At 38.6% G+C, this 20,237-nt stretch overlaps 1 protein-coding gene across 6 annotated transcripts in view; it reads right to left on the minus strand.

Annotated features, from left to right (window-relative positions):
• POT1 (protection of telomeres 1) overlaps positions 1-20,237 on the minus strand; it is a 136,982-nt gene that overhangs the window by 60,992 nt on the left and 55,753 nt on the right. The gene's annotated exons all lie outside the window — the stretch shown is intronic.

The raw sequence follows: 20,237 nt of genomic DNA on the forward strand, positions 1-20,237 counted from the left end.
TTATGTATGTTACAGACTTCCCTAAACAGAAATGTAAAAGCATGTGCTCAGTTGGACATCTTTAAGTGAGAAATCTGTAAGGAAGTAATGGTGAAATTGTTGTCTTGATCTCAGGAGTTAGGTGCCTAACTTGCTTGGTTGCTTTTGAAAATACCACTAGGACATCAGTAATTTTTAAATAGGTAATAGGCAGAGGAATGGCATCACAGTCTATTTCTATGTTGATATACGACTTTGCCAGGCATTTATGTATGCAAAACTTTGTTTTGAAAATGGTTTTAATAACGTACAGTAAGACCCTTAAGAAAAGCATATCATTACATGCAAAGCATTAACTAACAATACACAACGTTTCCACTTTTGAAGTACTGACTCCTGAAAAGGGGGAAGTGCACATTGGCTTTGAATGTGAAGGTTGCTATCCCTAGGTGCACAGTGCCAGAATGTACAAAACTAGCATTCCTAAGAGTGAAGAAATTAAATTAAATTCTTACATTTAAAAATTGTATTTCTACACACCAGTACATAAAAGTGGGCCTACTTGCCCATTCATGATTTTTTTACCCCAGCCCTCATTCCATTAGTTACTTTACTTGCCATTTATACTGAGTGTGCCATTTATAGTGGAGTTGAAAATGTTTGCTGGAAAAGTGAACTGAAACATTTTATGCTTTCAGACTTGGAAGGCACCAGGAGTTTTTGGGTTAATCGGTGCTGCTAAGTATTGTGCAAACTAAGGCCATGTCTACGCTTGGAGTGCTTTACTGGTATAAATGTAATGGTACACTCTATTGGCATGCAGTCTTAGCTGGATACAGCTTATGCCTGTGAAACTATGCTTTTAGCGTTGTAACTTATTACACACTCCTTTCCCTGCAATAGTGTGAGACAAGCTATACCGGTAAAAGCACAATTTTGCTGATATAACTGAGTCTGCAAAAGCTCACTTTCATATACAATGAAAATGTTGTTATACTGGTAAAGTGCTAACTTGAGGAGTAAAATGTTCAGATTTACAGGCTGGAAACAGAAATCTTTCCCCTCTTGCCTACATCTCAGTAAGTTTGGTATGGTCTCCTCTCAGAAACCACGCTAAAGGGGAAGAGTTAATTCTGCCCTCTTGGTTTTATTTTGTGTACTGGCAGCAACCAAATCTAGACTCCTGAGCTCAATCAGAAATGGTTGTAGTACTTCAGATGGTAAGATCTTTATAATCCCCTTGGAGTCCCTTACTCAGAATTTAGGAAACACTGCTAAGGCATCAGCAAGTTGTCTAGGTTATTTTTAAAATTTAGATAGATAGACAGATAGGGCTGTCAAGCTATTAAAAAAAATAACCGCTATTAATCATACGATTAATGGTGGGGACTGACTTTTCCATTTTGGTTTTAGCAACCAAACATACACATTGGAACCACTCCACCTTATTACCAGGTAACCTCCATGTATCAGGAACATATCCAAGAACAAAACTTAAGGGAGAGGGCTCCAATTTAGCATCCAAAATCAGATTAGTCATTTGACCTGCCTCAGACCAGAAATTCTTGATAGAGGGGCACTCCCAAAAATAAGGTAATGCAGCACCAGTGGAGTTTCATTTCCAACAGCCATCAGCAGTTATGGGGCCCATTACAATTAGATTATGTGGGGACCACTATATTCAAAAAAGTGTCTGGTGAATAAGCCATAGTCTCAAATCTTCAGCTGTTTTTTTAACATTAGATACAATTGTATTACACTACGGAGATAGTTGTGTATCCAAATCTCTATTCCAAGCAACTCTCAAATTGTCAATCTTTGGCAGAATTTTTGCATCAGAAAATCATAAAAGGATATCACTGGGTGAGTAAATCTAGGAAGATTTGCTCCAAAATAATAAAAATGTTATGGAGGCTCTGGAGCTTCCAATGCATTGGGTCTAAAATACACTTGAAAGTAAATGCTTTAATTGGAGATATTTCCACGCTCCAGAGTGGGGAAAGCCAAATTGTTGCTGAAGATCTACAAATGGTTTAAGTTTATCATTGTCAATTAGCTGCGACAAAGTCATAATTCCTTGCTCCATCAATTCCTCCACATCATTTTACCACCGATTTTATGGAAAGATTACTCCACAGAACCATCTCTACATGGAAGAATGGATGGAAGCAGATCTTTCTAGCCAAGTTTGACCAAACTTGTCTCACAGTTCTTATTGTGAGAGCTCAGGAGCCATCCAGCCCATAATAATTCCATCCTATAATGCCCAAAATGGGGAGAGGATATACCAATTCTCATTCAATCTGAAAGCAAGGTAGGGTCTGCATGGTCACCTCTAACAGTCACAAAAATGACTGGCATAACAAAAAGGAGATATGATAATTTTTCAAGTTGGGAAAACAAAATTCTTCCAGAGATGGAGGGAGCTGTAATTTGTTCAGAGCCAGTCTAAATTCCTCACTTCCTCAATTCCTTCCTCCCCAAAGAAGCATTCTGAAAATATTATTTAATTTCTCAAAATATATTTGAGGAATCGAAATAGGGAGACCACTCTGGACATACAGAATTCTGGGAAGGACATTCATTCTCAGTATACTAAATTTTATCCCACAAACTGAAGATTAACAAATTCCATCTCCAAAATCACTACCCAGTTGGGAGATAACTGGTTATATATTTATCTTAGGGAAGTTCTGAATATTATTGTGAATCAGTATTCCTAAACATTTCATGTCAGAGGATTGCCATTCAAAGTCCCAATTTGAGAAAAGACCTTTGTGGACAAATTTGTTAATGCCTAGGATTTCTGATTTACCCCAATTAATTTTATTTCCTGAGAAGTGACCAAACTTTTTAATAGTGGTTAGGGGGGTTAGGAATGGTACCCTCTGGCTTAGATACAAGAGCATCATCCACACAGAGCATAATTTGGTGCTATGTTTGGCCTCCTCTGATACCATGAATACGTTGATTTGCTTGGATGGCACTGTCTAAAGATTCTAAAGCTAAATCAAAGAGAAGAGGAGAAAGGGGGCAGGCCTGCCATATTGCTCCCTGTAATGCAAATGGGGCAAAAATAATATTGTTGGTAACTACCCTGGAAGTCAGATTAGAGTATCTAAGCTTAATCTAAGCAATAAATTGGCTACCAAATCCAAATTTTGCTAATACTTCAAAAAGATTGTCCTGTGCTATGTGGTCAGAGGCTTTTTTGGCATCTAAAGAAATTACAGAAAAGGGTTCTTTAGAATCTCTTCAAGTGCCAATAATATCAGAGCAAATTATTTGAACCCTGTCTATTACAAAGGAACCCTGTGTAATGTATATGTATAACCTGAGAGAGAACTTTGTCCAACTGCATAACAAGAGCTTTAGCTAAATCTTATCATAATTCATTAAAGAAATTGGCTTGTAATTACTACATAGTCCAAGGTCTTTCCGAGGTTTATGATAACTGAAATTACAGCTTCTTCCACAGTAGGTGGGTACATTTTCTCATTCTTTGCCTCATATTCAATAATCTAGGTGTGAAAACTATTGTAAAATTCAACAGGGAACCTGCTTGTACCAGGAGTCTTTCCAACCTTCATTTCTTGTATAGCTCATCAGTTCCATGATTTCTAGAGGGGCATCTATAAGTTCCTTCTGCAAGTCAGAGATCTGTGGCAGAGACAGTTGACTAAAAAGTTACCTTGGGCATCTTTACTGATTTCCTCTTCAGCTAAACATAGTATTAAAAAACTGCTGAAATTGTTTATTAATATCTGACTGGTATATATAATTTGCAGGTACTATAACAAGTAGCAGCTATTTATTTGTATTAGCCTTAAGCTTAAGTCTTGTCCTCTCTCTCTCACCAAATTCTCAATAGTTTTGCTTGAAATAGAATAAAGCAAACTCAACCTTTTGGGAGAGAAGTTTGTTTATTTCATATCTTAGATGGGTCTTAGTTTCTTTGGGGCAGAGGCAGAAGCATAGTTTACACTCAAGGTCTTGATTTCCATCACAAGGGTAACGATTCTATGTTCTGTCCATTTCTTTTTAAAGGTAACATATGAGACATGTCCTCTGACGAAGGCTTTAAAGGCACCCCAAAACGTGGCAGTGATGAAGCAGAGAGGGGAATCGTTTAAAAATAAAATAAAATAAGAGTTAACAAATGATGTATCAACAGAAGAAAGGTATTTCATCTCCACATCTTAGTTGGGGATGCATACCATTGGGGCCTAAAAGACTCACCTAGCAGGGTCAGATATAGCAATAGTACCAACGCCACAATCTGTGATAGAATTTATCAAGTCTTGTGACACTAAGAAATAGTCAAATCTTTAATATGTTGAAAGAGCTGCAGAAAGAAGAAAAAAAAAAAAACCCCTACAGTCTCCGGCTGTAAGATTTCCCCTATCTCCACCCATCTTGTAAGCCTAAATAAAGCCACGTATGTATGAAGTAGCTGATAAGTATTAGCGTTTCTATGCAGAGATGGAGATTCATAGATTCATAGATATTTAAGGTCAGAAGGGACCATTATGATCATCTAGTCTGACCTCCTGCACAACGCAGGCCACAGAATTTCACCCACCACTCCTGCAAAAAACCTCACACCTATATCTGTGCTACTGAAGTCCTCAAATCGTGGTTTAAAGACTTCAAGGAGCAGAGAATCCCCCAGCAAGTGACCCGTGCCCCATGCTACAGAGGAAGGCGAAAAACCTCCAGGGCCTCTTCCAATCTGCCCTAGAGGAAAATTTCTTCCCGACCCCATATATGGCGATCAGCTAAACCCTGAGCATATGGGCAAGATTCATCAGCCAGATACTACAGAAAATTCTTTCCTGGGTAACTCGGATCCCACCCCATCTAATATCCCATCACAGGCCATTGGGCCTATTTACCATGAATATTTAATTACCAAAACCATGTTATCCCATCATACCATCTCCTCCATAAACTTATCGAATTTAATCTTAAAGCCAGATAGATCTTTTGCCCCCACTGCTTCCCTTGGAAGGCTATTCCAAAACTTCACTCTTCTGATGGTTAAAAACCTTCGTCTAATTTCTAGTCTAAATTTCCTGGTGGCCAGTTTATATCCATTTGTTCTTGTGTCCACACTGGTACTGAGCTTAAATAATTCCTCTCCCTCTCCAGTATTTAGCCCTCTGATATATTTATAGAGAGCAACCATATCTCCCCTCAACCTTCTTTTAGTTAGGCTAAACAAGCCAAGCTCCTTGAGTCTCCTTTCATAAGACAAGTTTTCCATTCTTCGGATCATCCTAGTAGCCCTTCTCTGTACCTGTTCCAGTTTGAATTCATCCTCCTTAAACATGGGAGACCAGAACTGCACACAGTATTCCAGGTGAGGTCTCACCAGTGCCTTGTATAACGGTACTAAAACCTCCTTATCCCTACTGGAAATACCTCTCCTAATGCATCCCTCCTAATGCATTAGCTTTTTTCACGGCCATATCACATTGGCAGCTTATAGTCATCCTATGATCAACCAATACTCCAAGGTCCTTTTCCTCCTTGGTTACGTCTAATTGATGCGTCCCTAGCTTATAACTAAAATTCTTGTTATTAATCCCTAAATGCATGACCTTACACTTCTCACTATTAAATTTCATCCTATTACTATTACTCCGGTTTACAAGGTCATCCAGATCCTCCTGTAGGATATCCCTGATTTATCAAGGACTGGGTCTAGGGTTTTGTTAAAATCTCCAGCTATCATCGTTGGCTATCCCTTGATATGAGAATGATGTCTGCCGGGGGAAAAGTCATTGACGAGACTTAAGATGGTTAAGAAGTGTAATCCATGCTCTATAGGTTTTTCCATATGTATGTCAGGTGTTGGCTTGGAGAGAGCACAACTGCTAGCAGGGATGCTGTACACTTTTCTTCCTCCTCTGCTGTTTCTCAGCCTCTTGAGTAAGGCGATTCTCTTCAGAACAGGTTGAGGCTTGACGTATGATGCAATGCTTTTGAAGTCTATTAACAGCCAGCGCTTTCCAATTCATGGAGTCAATGCCTCCCTTCTTAAGATATACTTTCAGGGTGTCCTTGTAGCATATCCTCTGTCCCCCATGTGTCATCTTATCATAACTAAGTTAAGAAAAGAGGACTTGCTTCAGAAGATGAGTATCAGCCATGCTTCAGAAGGTGAGTATCAGCCATCCGCACACAATGACCAGACCAGTGAAGTTGATGTTTTATAATCTTCACCTCAACACTGGTGGTATTAGCTGGAGAGAGAACGCTGGCACTGGTGTTGTGACTTTCCCATCTGATATGGCAGCACTGTTGGTACCACTCCAGACACGTAAGATGGCTTTCGTATGTCACCCATGTCATGTCCTCATAAAAAAGAGTGGGGATGACCAGGATTATAGACCAGGATCTTAGTTTCCATCCGCAGATTTCTGTCACTAAAGACACAATGAAGTAACTTTCCAAAGGATGCGTTGGCACAACGGATCCTATATTAGATCTCCACATAAAGACTGGCTATCAAGGTAAGGGAAATGCTCAACATTTTCCAGGAGTTCACCACTGATAACAATTTGTGAGAGAATGGGGGCAACTTGTGCTGGGGCAAGCCTTCCCAATATTGAGGGAAAGTTCTAGGCTATGATAGGAGCCCAAGACAAGATCTAGTCAGCCTCAGTGTGCGCAAGGATAGCACAGTCAGCATACTGAAGGTAGGTAATAACAGTCCTGGTGACCTTAGTTTTAGAATGAAGATGCCGCAAGTTGAAGAGCTGGCCATCAATGCAATACTCAATCCCAATTCCAGAAGAAAGAAGATCACGAATAAGAGTCAAGATCACGGCAAGACAGATGGAAAAAAGGGTTTTAGGCAATAACAGTCCTGCTTAACACCAGCATGGATGGTGAATGGGTCTGTCTCCAACTCATTACAGAGGATGGTGGCGGTCATCCCATCATGAAGCAGCCTAAGAACTCAAATGAACTTCAATGGACAACTGAACCTAAACAGCATCTTCCATAACCCTTCATGATTGATGGAATCAAAGGCCTTAGATAGGTCAATAAATGCCATAAACAATGGCTGGTACTGTTCTCTACAATTCTCTAGGAGCTGTTGTGCAACAAAAATCACATTGGTGGTGCCCTGAGATGGTCTGAAAACACATTAGGATTTTGGAAGGATGTCTTCGACAGGGACGAGACGGTTTATACTCATAACAATTATGAAAAAAATTGGGATCACACTGGTTTGGCCTGCAAATTTGATTATCAATTGCCAGTGTCAGCCTTGAGGATAGTAAACTTGCCCTCATTGTCAAACCTTGTGCTCAAAATATTAACATTCAGATTTTTTTAATGTATTCATATAGCAACACCGTTTGTTTTAGAATTAAAGTAACTAGAAATTGAGAGGCCTACCCAATCTCTATTCACTTTAGAAGCTTCAAGTTCTGTCAGATGTGTCTCCTAGAGAACAGAAATGTCAACATTCTTTATTTTTTAAGCACTGGGTATATTTTGTTTATTTTAACAGGGTTATTAAACCCCTTTATATTCCAGGAGACACATTTAATTATCAGAGTGTAGTGATGTGAGACTCACCGGTGCAGCACCTCCTGCTGGTTGTTTGGGAATTAGCTCTTTCCAGCCTCGAAGCACCCTCTGCTGGCCAGTGTCTCACCTGCCGCTGGCCCCGGGTCCCTCCCAGACCCCGGTGCCCCTTTAGCTCAGGATTCTGCCCCAGCAGTACCCCCACACTCTGGGTCTCCCCTCCCAGGGGAACCTCCAACCCTCTAAACCTACCTTGCCTCAGTGACTACTGCCAGTCATTATCTAGCCCCCGCTCTGGGGCAAACTGCAGTCTGTCACGGCCATTCATCATTGGCAAGGAGGTTGGACCAGCTGCCTCTGCCGAACGCTGGGCTGCACTTCTGCAAGCCCCGTACCTGTGTAGGCCTTCACTAAGGCCTGCAGCCTGGGGATTTATCAGGCTGGAGCCCCCCAGCTCCCTTGCCCTATTCCCCAGCACTGCTCCAGTTTCAGGTACCTTGCTCTCAGGCAGCTAGCCCTTCCCACTCCAGGGCTAGAGTGAGCTTCTGACCCTCAGCCCTCTTATAGGGCTAGCTGTGGCCTGATTGGGGTGTGGCCCCAGCTGTGGCTGCTTCCCCTAATCAGCCTAGCTTTTCCCCAGCTGCAGCCCTCTCCAGGGCTGCTTTTAACCCCTTCAGGGCCGGAGTGGGGTGACCACCCCGCTACACAGAGCCATCATTATTAAAACATAATGGATAACATATACGCTTCGTGAATAAGTGAGAAATTGCAAATTTTCCTGAGCAGCATACAGTTCTTGCATATCTAAGCAGCAAAAGTTCTATCATCCAGATATAGAGTGTCACTTCCCGATACATATTCTACAGAAGTGGGAAGGGAATTCTCAGCATGGAAGGGAAAGAGGAATTAAATACATGAAAAAACAAAACAGAAAAGATAGTGGAGAAAGAAATACACAATAGCACCATACAATCAAAAAGAAAAATCTATTTAAACAACCCAAAAAACCACATTTGACACCCAGGAGGCATCCTGGATCAGTTGAAACTTGGAGACCCTCTCCAGCCTTGGGGCCCCAAACATCACAAGTACAGTAATCACCTATTACCAATAGAACTGTGAGGACGCAATGATTTAAAAAATAAAATTACTAATCAAATGATTGATTTTACATTTTGAAGTTCCTTTCGCATGAGCTAAGGCAATAGGAAGTAAATTGATAACCCTTTAATCGCAATGAGAGAGAAAAAAAAAGAAAAGGAACTAACATGTCAATATCAGCTAGTGCCTATCAACTTGTTTAGACAAGCCATATCCGATCTGAGAGAGCAAAACCAATTCCATATGGTCAGATCACTCCAAAGACATCTCCTTTTACAAAGGAGGAGGTGGCAGATTTGTGAGGTATTTTTCTGCTTCCTGAGAGGACCTGAATGCGACTATCTTCACCCCCATGCAGGGGGCCTGTAACCTGACACTGTTGGGCTTTGGCCTTGGGCGGTGGGACTTGGGCCCTGGGTGGTGGGGCCTGGACTTTGGCCCCGGGCACCAGCAAGTCTAAGCCAGCCCTGGGGACCCCATTAAAATGGGCTCATGACCCACTCTGGGGTCCTGACCCACAGTTGGAGAACCGCTGAGCTAGATCAATTAGCTTGGTCTTACTAGTTTTGATATTATTACAGTTCTTTATAAACTGTAACTTGTTCCCTTTGAGATCATCTTCCACATCAGAAATTCTGTGTTCAGCTTCATCCATCTGTCTGGATAGAGCTTGTAGTATACTCTGAAACTCAGTCACGGTAGTCTGTAAAATGGAGACTGTAGATTTAATGTCAAGAGTGTCCGCAGGCACCTGTTGTAGTACAGCCATCAGCTGCACTCCATCCGGCTCAGGCACCATTTTGTTTGTCAGGGTGGGGAAGGCAGATCTTCTCTGTTTTCAGAGAGGAAGATGCAGAGCTAGAGAGCATCTTGGGGGTTTCAGAGTAGCCAAGTGCAATACTTCTCAGGGTTGGATGGTAAATTTTAGGAGACAATGTTTGGGGATTTCTTGTGGCCTGCATCACAGCTCAAGCAACCTACAGCTAACTTGGTTGCAACTTTGGTGTCCCAAGTTGTCTAGGTTCTTCAGAAAGCAGTGTATAAACAGAATGTACCAGGCATCAGTTCAAACTTCAAGAAGCTAAATTATGAAAGCAATGAATAATCCAGTTTAAGAATTATACTGTTAATTGCAACTAGAACAAACAGCAAGAACAGAACACATACACCAGAAATGTGAAAATGCTAAGCATCTGCCTTGTTTGAGTGACAACATGAATGTCTTCAGCTTCTGTAATGACTACGTGAAATGGCAAGAGACTTTATAAACACAGCCCAGGGATTTAACTAATTACCATTACAGAGAACTTTTCAAGTCAGACAAACAACATTCAAAGTCAGTGCTGGAAATATGACCACCACCTATTTTAGAGCAATGTTAGCTTCAGTCATATTTCATATGGCAACCAAGAAACTACACAGGCCATGTCAGTTTAATCAAATTATAATAATCAGTGCCACAAACCAGTCAGCAATCAGAAAGGCAAAGCTATCATTTTGTCTAATATCACAACAGCACCTACATCCTGTGGGATAATATAAAAATATCTTATACTAATACCAACAACAGTGCAAAAGTTAGTGTAAACAATTTACAGCAAAAACATTTGCTATTAAGGCTCAGGTCTTTCCCCCAATAGAACAATTTACTTTAGCAGTAAGCAATTAGTGATACACACATTTCCCCTTGGTTAGTGTCACTGTGATCCTCGGGAAAGGCAAGAAGTGTGCAAAACACAACTGACTCAGTTATAATTCTTCTCTGTTCAGTTCCTTAGGTCACCTCTCATAACTTGGTTTTAGAGCTAATCCCCAGTAAACATTTTATAAAGCAATAGAAGCACAAATAAACTGCTTAGAGGAATCAAAGACACCATCAATCCACTGTGACAGCTTCACCATATTAAGACTGTGAAGACCTAGAAGGAAACAAAAGATGTCACGTTCCATTAATTAGATGAAGCTGGCACATGGGTCACAGAAGCATGGAGAGCATTAATCAGACTTGATATATTCTTCTGATGAATATGTACATATGACAGTTTTGGATCCATTTAAAAAGATCTTTCTTTTACCAAACTCTATATGAATAGGGGGAGATGAGAGAAGCGCTGACAGGAGAGATCCCATATGCAATTTAAAGAGCCAAAACCCCACATCTCCCCATTTCTAATACAAATATAAATAATTGGTACAGCATTTCTATAAACATGATAACTGATTTTTCAATATTCTGGCACAGATTATACAATTCTTAATTCTAACATACTAGATGCCTTCAGAACTGGTTCTACGTCATTACTGAAGATTCTTTTGCCTATTCCTATCAGCAAGAATTGGTACAGCAGACCAGATCACAGGTCCATCAAGTCAAGTATCCTATCTCTAAATGGGACAGAGGAAGGGGCAGGAAACCTCAAGATTAGTGGTTGGCCTTTAGTAGGAATATTTATATTCCTAAAACATTTATTTATCCTGACTAATGTACCTGCGGATGTTCTCATCTTACATTTTTGATACCTTCTTGGCCTCAGTTATATTTTGTTGGAATGAGTGCTACACATTAACTCATTTATTAGCATAAATGAGTTGTATTCAAAATGACATTCAAAATCCTTAGTTTCATCCCACTTGTGACGTTAACAGCAGGAAAGTTTGATAAGATTTGAAGTTATCCATCATAAAAATATTTTATCATATTCTCTCACTTACAACTACATTTCACAGGGATATTTATGAGCTATTATCATCTTAATTAATTAGCCTCTTACAGTTTGTATGGCAACTTCCACATTCTCTGTATGTGTGTATATATATATATATATATATATATATATATATATATATATATATATATATCTTCTTACGATATGTTCCATTCTCTGCATCCGATGAAGTGGGCTGTAGCCCACGAAAGCTTATGCTCTAATAAATTTGTTAGTCTCTAAGGTGCCACAAGTACTCCTGTTCTTTTTGCGGATACAGACTAACATGGCTGCTACTCTGAAAGATGAAAAATTAAACTCTCTGTTAGGCATTAAAGGCAATTTTGAGCAATTCACCTAATTTCCTTGGTATGAATAAGTGCAAATTGCCTGGGAATTTTATTGTAAAAGAAAAACTGCTAGTAATACTAAGTTAAGTCTTTAATCAAAGAAGCAATGAATATATACATTTATATACTCTGCTAAAATACTTGCACAGAATTATTTCCTTTACTTGCACAATACGCGTTTTTAAGATCAACAGTATTTAAATTAGGAACTGAATAATATGCTGTTTAAAAAATAAATTCAAGTAATTATTGTCACTAGTGGCTAGTAGAATGTTTCTAATCAACTTATTGGTATAGTTGCTCCTAAACCAGATGCATTAAGAAGTCAATAGTTACCGGGCAGCCAACAGCAATTTTCAATAAATCCTACAATTTTACTATGGTTTTCCAAGCTGTATAATACTTAGGACCCTACCAAATTCATGGCCGTGAAAAATGCATGACAGACTGTGAAATCTGGTCTCCCCCCTGAAATCTCATCTTTTGCGTGCTTTTACCCTATCCTATATAGACTTTATGAGGTGGGAGACCTGCATTTCTCTTATTGGGTGTCCTGACCCAAAAAGGAGTTTCAGGGGGGGCGCAAAGTTCTTTCTTTGGTGCGGGGAGGGAGGAAGAGTGTCATGGTATTGCCACCCTTACTTCTGCGCTGCCTTCAGAGCCCAGTGACCAGAGAGTAGCGGCTATTGGCCAGGTGCCCAGCTCTGAAGGCAGCACCCCGCCAGCAACAGCGCAGAAGTAAGGGTAGCAGTACCGTAACACTCCATACAATAACTTTGCAAACCCTCTCCCCCACAAAACTCCTGTTTGAGTCAGGACCCCTACAACTACAACACCATGAAATTTCAGATTTAAATAGCTGAAATCACAAAATTTATGATTTTTTAATTGACCAAAATGGACTGTGAATTTGGTAGGGCCCTAATAATACTGTATATTTGCATGTCTAATGAGGTCTAAATTGAATCCTTTAAGCAGCAGGTAAGGAAGTGATTTTCCAGTAACTGGAGTTATCTTAAGGTACTATCCTCAGAATAATACTGAGAAAATGTGTCCTATTAAGCAGGACACAGGGAGATAGCTAATCACTTCCACAGTTCCAATATCCTCTGCAAAACATAAAAGTACAGAAAATGTGTCATGGAGGACGGAAAAAGAAGAGAGAAAAAGAAATACTACACAAGCACCATCAAAACCTCAGATTTCCCTTTGAACTGAAATACTGTATTCTACAAGGAACAATACCTACTTTCTACGAAAGCAGAGCAAGAAACTGCATAGCTCCAGTATTTACTGTATCTGTGAAAGATCAAATTGAGGTCTGATTTCCGTATTCTCAGATAAGCAGGCGCTCAGATTGCCTAGTTTTGAGAACTGCTGAACTGGAGGGACATCTCAGTACAAACAAGCACTGCAAAATGGACATTGTACAATCCCTTTACTAAACAGATTTCATATCACTTAAGGAGTTAAACTGTTAGCTCAACAGCCTAAAACCTTCATTACTACCACATGATGTACTACGATCTGGAGTCCAGGTACAACAACTGCTCCAAAGTCTCTTGTACATCCAATAGCCTGTATTATTATGAAGGAACCTTGGCCACTTCCAGTCAGGCTTCAGATCAGTGTAAGTCAGTAGTTTTTACCTGACTGGCTAAAATAAACTATGCAAAAATTTGGTTTAAAAAATATGACAGAGCATCAACACGTCACTTGCTAGAGTGAGTTTGTGTAGTTTAAAATCGAGAAAATTTTGATTAACGAATTAGATTAAAGTTCGATCCAGGTTGGACAAGGGAATACATTCTACTGTCTAGCATTCACGCCAGGAAGACACTAGACTGGATCAATAATCTCCTACTGCAAAGGGAGAAAAGGTTATTGGTACAAGGATTCATTATAGAGACTGTTCGGATTCTAAATTGCAATAATATAAAAAGACAATTGTAGAAAACCACATTCTCCTTTAATACCTATAGCAACGTTTTGTTTTTCATTATGAGGGTAATCAGTATACAAACATCCTTGTACTAAACTAAGTGACTGAAACGATAGATTTATGAACTACTTATAACACATCCTAGAAAAAAATCTGAACGAGAATTTTGCAAAACTCCAAAGAGAACACTCCAAAGATTTAAGCTTAATACAGCTTAATTGTTATTTCTAATAAGGGAATAAACTTAAGAGACACTCAAACATCCAAAAACTATGAGCAGCATCTGGCTAAACAGATGCTTTAATGCCAGTGTTTGTAAATTGTAGATCACAGTAACTGTTGTGGGATTTCTTTTCATTACCTAAGTAACAAACGATAGGTTTATCAAATACTTATTACCTATTTATCAAACTTAATAATTTTACTTTATTTATTTATTTTCACCAAGCATCAGAAGAAATATTTTATAGAAAATAACACTTTAAACAGTAAAGAAACTAGTTACATGCCAACGACATCTATAATTATCTTTACAGTGGTTTTCTTGCTAGGCTGGAAAAATTTTATACTATCTGCCTAGTTGGACTATAATAAATACTCTTGAGTGAGGCATATATCAGAATTACTGTACTGATAAAACAAAGTAACTTACTTCTGCCAGTTTCCCCATCTAGAGAATGAGAATAATACAGACCCCTTCATTGGTGCACATGTGTGTGTGATCGGTGTTCATATAGCATTCTGAAATGTTTGTGCTATTATTTATTGCAGGGTGATGATAAATAAAAGTGACCAAGCATTATAGTTTGACAGTGCCCTTTTCAAATACATATAGCTCAAACAACTGTTGTGCTAAATTTTCCATGTTCTCAGCCCAAGATAAATCCTTTGTTGAGAATTCGAGCAAAAACTGTTTATGCAATGTTTTTGCAGCCATGTTGGTCCCAGGATATTAGAAAAAAGGTGGGTGAGATAATATCTTTTATTGCATCAACATCTAGAGCTGAGGAAGAGCTCTGTGTAGCTTGAAAGCTTGTCTCTCTCACCAACAGAAGTTGGTCTAATAAAATATATTATCCAACCCACCTCATCCAGTAAAAGAGTGGAAATCAACCACACAATTTTGCAACCTTTTTTTGAAAAGCAACTACTCTGCATGGGGTAGAATCCTGAAACTGAATAGGGACTTGGCTCCAAAACAGTAATTTTTTAAAAATTTACTTCGTGCATATATTGGATTTTTATATATATGAGAATGCAGTGCTGGGGGGGCTAAACACACTATCCCTTAATGGACATTGTGTACATATGTTTAAGCTGAGCTGACACTTTCATTTAATGTACGATATATCTTAATATAATGGTTCTGTGTACGTTTTGCAAACAAGTGTAATGGAGTTTCCCTCAGGAAGACTCTTGGTGCTACTTCTCTGCTTCCCATTATCTAATGGTACAAAGATCTCTTTTCACAGCAGTTTCCCATGGTAGGAAAGGGTAAGATGGATTGGAGTATGCCACGCCAAAAGGAAGAAACAAACTTGCACCTTTAAAAATACTCAGGTGTAGACATACCAGACTAAACCTCTTAATCTGAATACGGAGCCCAAATATCCTAAATTAACATTAGCTCATTCCTATGGGTTATAAAAGAGTTTATGACCATACCAAATACCCCTCTCTAGCTCACATCAATGGGCTGCTTATGTGTCATTGTAAGCCATTCCAATGACATTGCATCTTATGAACAGCTAAAACCTTAGCTGGTTTAATATGGCATAGCTTCTAAGGAAGTTAGTACCCAACTCCAACTGAAATCTTTGCTATAGACATTAACATGTATAAAATGGAGTTTAAACTAGGTTGTTGAATACCACAGCAATATCTACTGAACAGTGGGAATTTATTCTTGCTGTAAATAGGAGATCAAAGCTGAGAACTATTTGAAGCACAGAGAGTTTAGTAATAAAGTAGTAAGTGAATCAATCACAATTACATCAAGGAATGAAATTGCTCTTGATAACAGAAAAAGCAGTTTACAAAACATTAGGCCAGATTCTAACACAGATTCTAATCTCACAGATTCTGTCCAAAAAAATACACTACTGAACAAGGGAAACAGTAGGAGCTTCCAATTTACCCGGCAATCTATACTGAATAACAGAGGTTGCCATTTGGCCCACTGTTTGAGAATTAGTAGTTGAATTTGTGTATGTTATTTGCTCTATAAGAAATCTCAAAGGAAAGAAGAGTGCACCAGTAACTAAAAATATGGACGATACAAAAATATTTATTACATTTGGAGTAAAACTGCAGTTTGTTTAAAATATACAGCCACTGCTGTTGCCACATTTCTAAAGCCATAAGGAACAATACATATTGTATTAAAAAGTCAAGAAGAGGGAAAGAATAAATATAAAAACAGAAAATACAAGGTTAGCACATTTATTAAAAGTGCAAGAAATTTACACTGTCTGCAGCATTTGAACTTTTCAGTCAAATGTGTAAAATATAAAATTAAATATTTAGCATGCTGTTTTTACATTCAAAGAAGTTACATCTTTAAGAGTGACACATATACTTCTCTCATGGTTTGTTACTTTCTTTTTTTCCTTAAAAGGATGCTTGTACTACTGTAATCTGTTGAATGTCGCTCGCTCATAAACACACCAAGTTCTGAGACTCGCCTAACTCCTCTAAACAAATAAAGACACATACCCATCAATAATTAACACTAATGATCAATTCTAACCACTAAGGGGGGAAAAATCCCTTTTCGAGTTAGGGAGATTTCCTTTGAAATTTTGAAGCGTTCAGTATAGTCATAGATAAAGCCTGATACATATTCTCGGTTTTAGGAATGTCAGATAATCAGCAGCAATTTCCAGAGAATGGAAACCACAGAGAATAAACACCCTTCAGCATTATGTCACTTGAGTAGGAAAGGTGAGAAGGATAAAAAGGATATATAATAAAGTAAAAAAGAATTCTCCTCAATGTGATCATTATGAATAGGGAGGCAAGAAAATTAAAACAAAACACTTCAGTCACACTAGACCACCAAAACTGCTTAGGCATCACATTGTATATTAATGACAGGGTTTTGCAAACACTTTTGCACATGAGTAATCCCATCAATTTTAACGGGACTTCCTATATGAGTACTCAAGTGCCTGTTTGAAAAATGGGGCCCAAAATATGGAATTACTGTCTTAATTATTCAATTTCTTGAGAGTTTAAAGTGTGACATAACATTATAGTAATTTTAATTTATTATTATATATTTTCCAGGACAACCTGAAGGATTGTGAGTTTCATATTTCTGAATATATGCTGACCTGAGTTAGTTTGAAGCTCCTGAAGGCAGCTTTAAAATAAGGGGATTTTTTTGTTTGTTTTTTGTTTTCTTCCCTCTTACTCCACTTGTTGTGTATCCATCTGTGAACTTCATAAATTGAGCTTTATTGCCACCATTTTTTTCTATTAATGTATTGTGTATAAACTGCTGACTATTAGAGACATATAATACACTCTAGTATTGCATTAGGAATTCATTTGTAAGTAAACAGTGTCTTCAAATTCAATGTTATTTTATTTAGTCTTCCACATTTGAGTAACAGTTTTACAGAGAGGTGTCATTTAAGGTCCTATGAGATACCTTAAAGAGTATTTCTCAGCTTTACATATTTTTTGGACTGATTACAAACAAGCTGCACATTGTACATGTGTTTTATTTTTTTTTAATTTTATTTATTTATTTTACAACAAATGCTATCTCTGACAACTACTAAGCAATAACAGAATGAACTGCTGATTTTTTGGTTTGTTTCCTTGGATTTATACACTATGTTTCTACACAGAACACCTACAAGGTTTTTTAGAAGAGGGGAGGCTCTGCCACTGAAGATACTATAAATAAAACATGAATTGTACGTGATAAAAGATGGACATAGCACTTTATTTCTCAAACTATAAGTGCCACAGGATGCACAAGAGAGACAAGGTGGGTGAGGTAATATCTTTTATTGGACCAACTTTTGTTGGTGAAAGAAACAAGTTTTCGACCCACACAGAGCTCTTCTTCGGCTCTGGGAAAGGTACTCCATGTGTCACAGCTAAATGCAAGATTGAACCGATTGTTTAGCATAAGGAGTTAGCACATATTCTAAGGGACCATTCATGATAGAGTGTCCCATGAACACCTCTGCAATCATAGGACAAAAAGTGGGGTTAGTGGGTTACAGACTGTTGTAATAAGCCACAACTGACTTCCTCCACAATCTCTGTCAGAACACCCTCCTTGCCACCATGGATGTCACTTCCCTATACACCAACATCTCTCACAATAACAGCGTAGCTGCCCACCTCAAATATTTACACAATGGAAAACTCTCAGATATTCACCCCAAATACATCATCAAACTCATCCATTTCATCCTCCCCATAACAATTTTATATTTAACAACAAACCCTTTGTCCAAACCATGGGAACAGCCATGGGTACGAGGATCGCTCTCCAATACGCCAACCTCTTCATGGGCCACCTTGAAGAAGCATTTCTGGACAAATGCATTGCAAAACCAGTGTTGTATCTGAGAGACATCAATGATATTTTCATGCTCTGGACGCACAGCTTAAATTCCCTCTTAGATGTCCATCACAACTTCAACAACTACCACCCGCCCATTAAACTCTCTCTTAAACACTCCCACACTAACAGCAACTTCCTGACGCCACACTCAGCTCCAACAATGGAACCGTACACACAACTATACACAAGAAACTAACAGATCACCACACCTACCTTGATAGATCCAGTAACCACCCCAAATACACCAAGAAATCTGCTATCTACAGCCAGGCACGCAGACACCACAGAATATGCTCCAAGTTGTTGAGCTTCACAGAACACTTCTCAACTAGAAAAGGTAACCAGAGAGTCACAACTTTTTAATAGAGCACAATATACTAGATTTTCATACAGTTACCCCCTTCCTCCCTAAGAGCAATTGGATAAAGTAAGAGATTAGATGGGGAGGTGACAGACACCAAGACAACAGATAATCTAAAACATGTTATGCAGCATAGAGGGTATCAGGACTGGGATGTGGTGGTCTGACTTAGTGGTTACAGCTAGAGGACAGGAGTGAGAAGCTAGAGGCACATGCCAAAGCCAGAATCAGGAAACAGAAATCAAGCCAAAGGTTAGAGCTGGAGTCAGAAGACAGGCAAGGGAGCAGGACTTGAAAAGGGCAGCAGCAGACTGGAATAGTACAGGAACAAGGCAGGAGCAAGGCAGCGACACGAGCAATCGCAGCTCCGGGTGTAAGTGTTGAGCAGCCAGAAACCTGCTGCTGCGCTTAAATGCAAACCTGTTGGCTCCTTCAGTCATTCAGGTGGACTGTTCAACCAGACCATTCTGCCACAGGCCAGCTGGATTCATTAACCTGCCTGAAGGCTGCACCGGCTAGCCCCAGAATCAGCTGAGGGAACTCAACCCCAAGGTTCCTAACAGTGGGAATGATGGATTTTCAAAAAAAGAGGCATGGAGAGAGACATCAGATTGGATGACCCAAATTATGTTTTGTGGCCCTAATATTATGCATTTATATGAAAAGATTTACCATTTAATTTTCTTAGGCCAAAAACAGCATGTATGATATACTATACTATAATAATCAAGGTATACCAGGTATAATACATATAATATAAACATATCTCTGTGAATAAAGTAAAAAAATCAAGGTATATTAAAGGTATAATATGTATAATATATACATAGCTGTGTGCATGTGCGTATTTATTAATTATTTTATAATATATTTCCAACTCTACATGTTGGAACAAATACCTATTCACCCCCAGTCAAAATAAATTAGATTTGGGCAAAGATTTTTTTTTCCAATTTTTTCCCCCAATTATTGTCTATGTATACCTAGGAATATATGGTGTATAACATAACAGCCACAATAATATTCATAACATAGAACAGCTGGAGCTTCTTCTTCTACATTTATTCCTGTATTAGTCTACAGTACCATCAAAAAGGATCATTTTCAGAAAACACAACCAGTGCTGTTTGACTCTCTCACAGAGCTCTCTACCAGCAACATAAAATAACCAATAGAGAACTAACTCATCTTAAATAAAGGATCCTGAAATGTATAGGTTAGACACATATATGCTAAAATTATATTACAAGAGTGTATCAAGGAATATGTTGACATGAAAGTAGTGATAGTCATTTTAATTTAATTTCAAGCGAAAAACTAGCAAAACATATGCTATGATCTCTGTAATGGCAGATGGATCACTATTAGCTCTTGTTTCCTGATTTAATGACTGCATCCATTTTTAAAGATCTGACATCTAAATTACAGTATTTCATGACTTTTATTTTTTTGTTATACATTATGTTTCACAATTGTCCACAGGAAAGACTATTATTACACTTCCTGATAACTCAATAGCACACAAGAGTTATATTTTACCCATATGTGTAGAGTTAAAACAGTACAACCCCTCTAATATGGACATAGTTATAACAATATATAGGTGTTTTATACCAGTAGAGCTATTCCCATATGAGAAGGGAAATATTCTAAACTGGCATAGGAC

The sequence above is a fragment of the Chelonia mydas genome, chromosome 1 (assembly GCF_015237465.2).
Source record: "Chelonia mydas isolate rCheMyd1 chromosome 1, rCheMyd1.pri.v2, whole genome shotgun sequence".
Classification (NCBI taxonomy): domain Eukaryota; kingdom Metazoa; phylum Chordata; order Testudines; family Cheloniidae; genus Chelonia; species Chelonia mydas.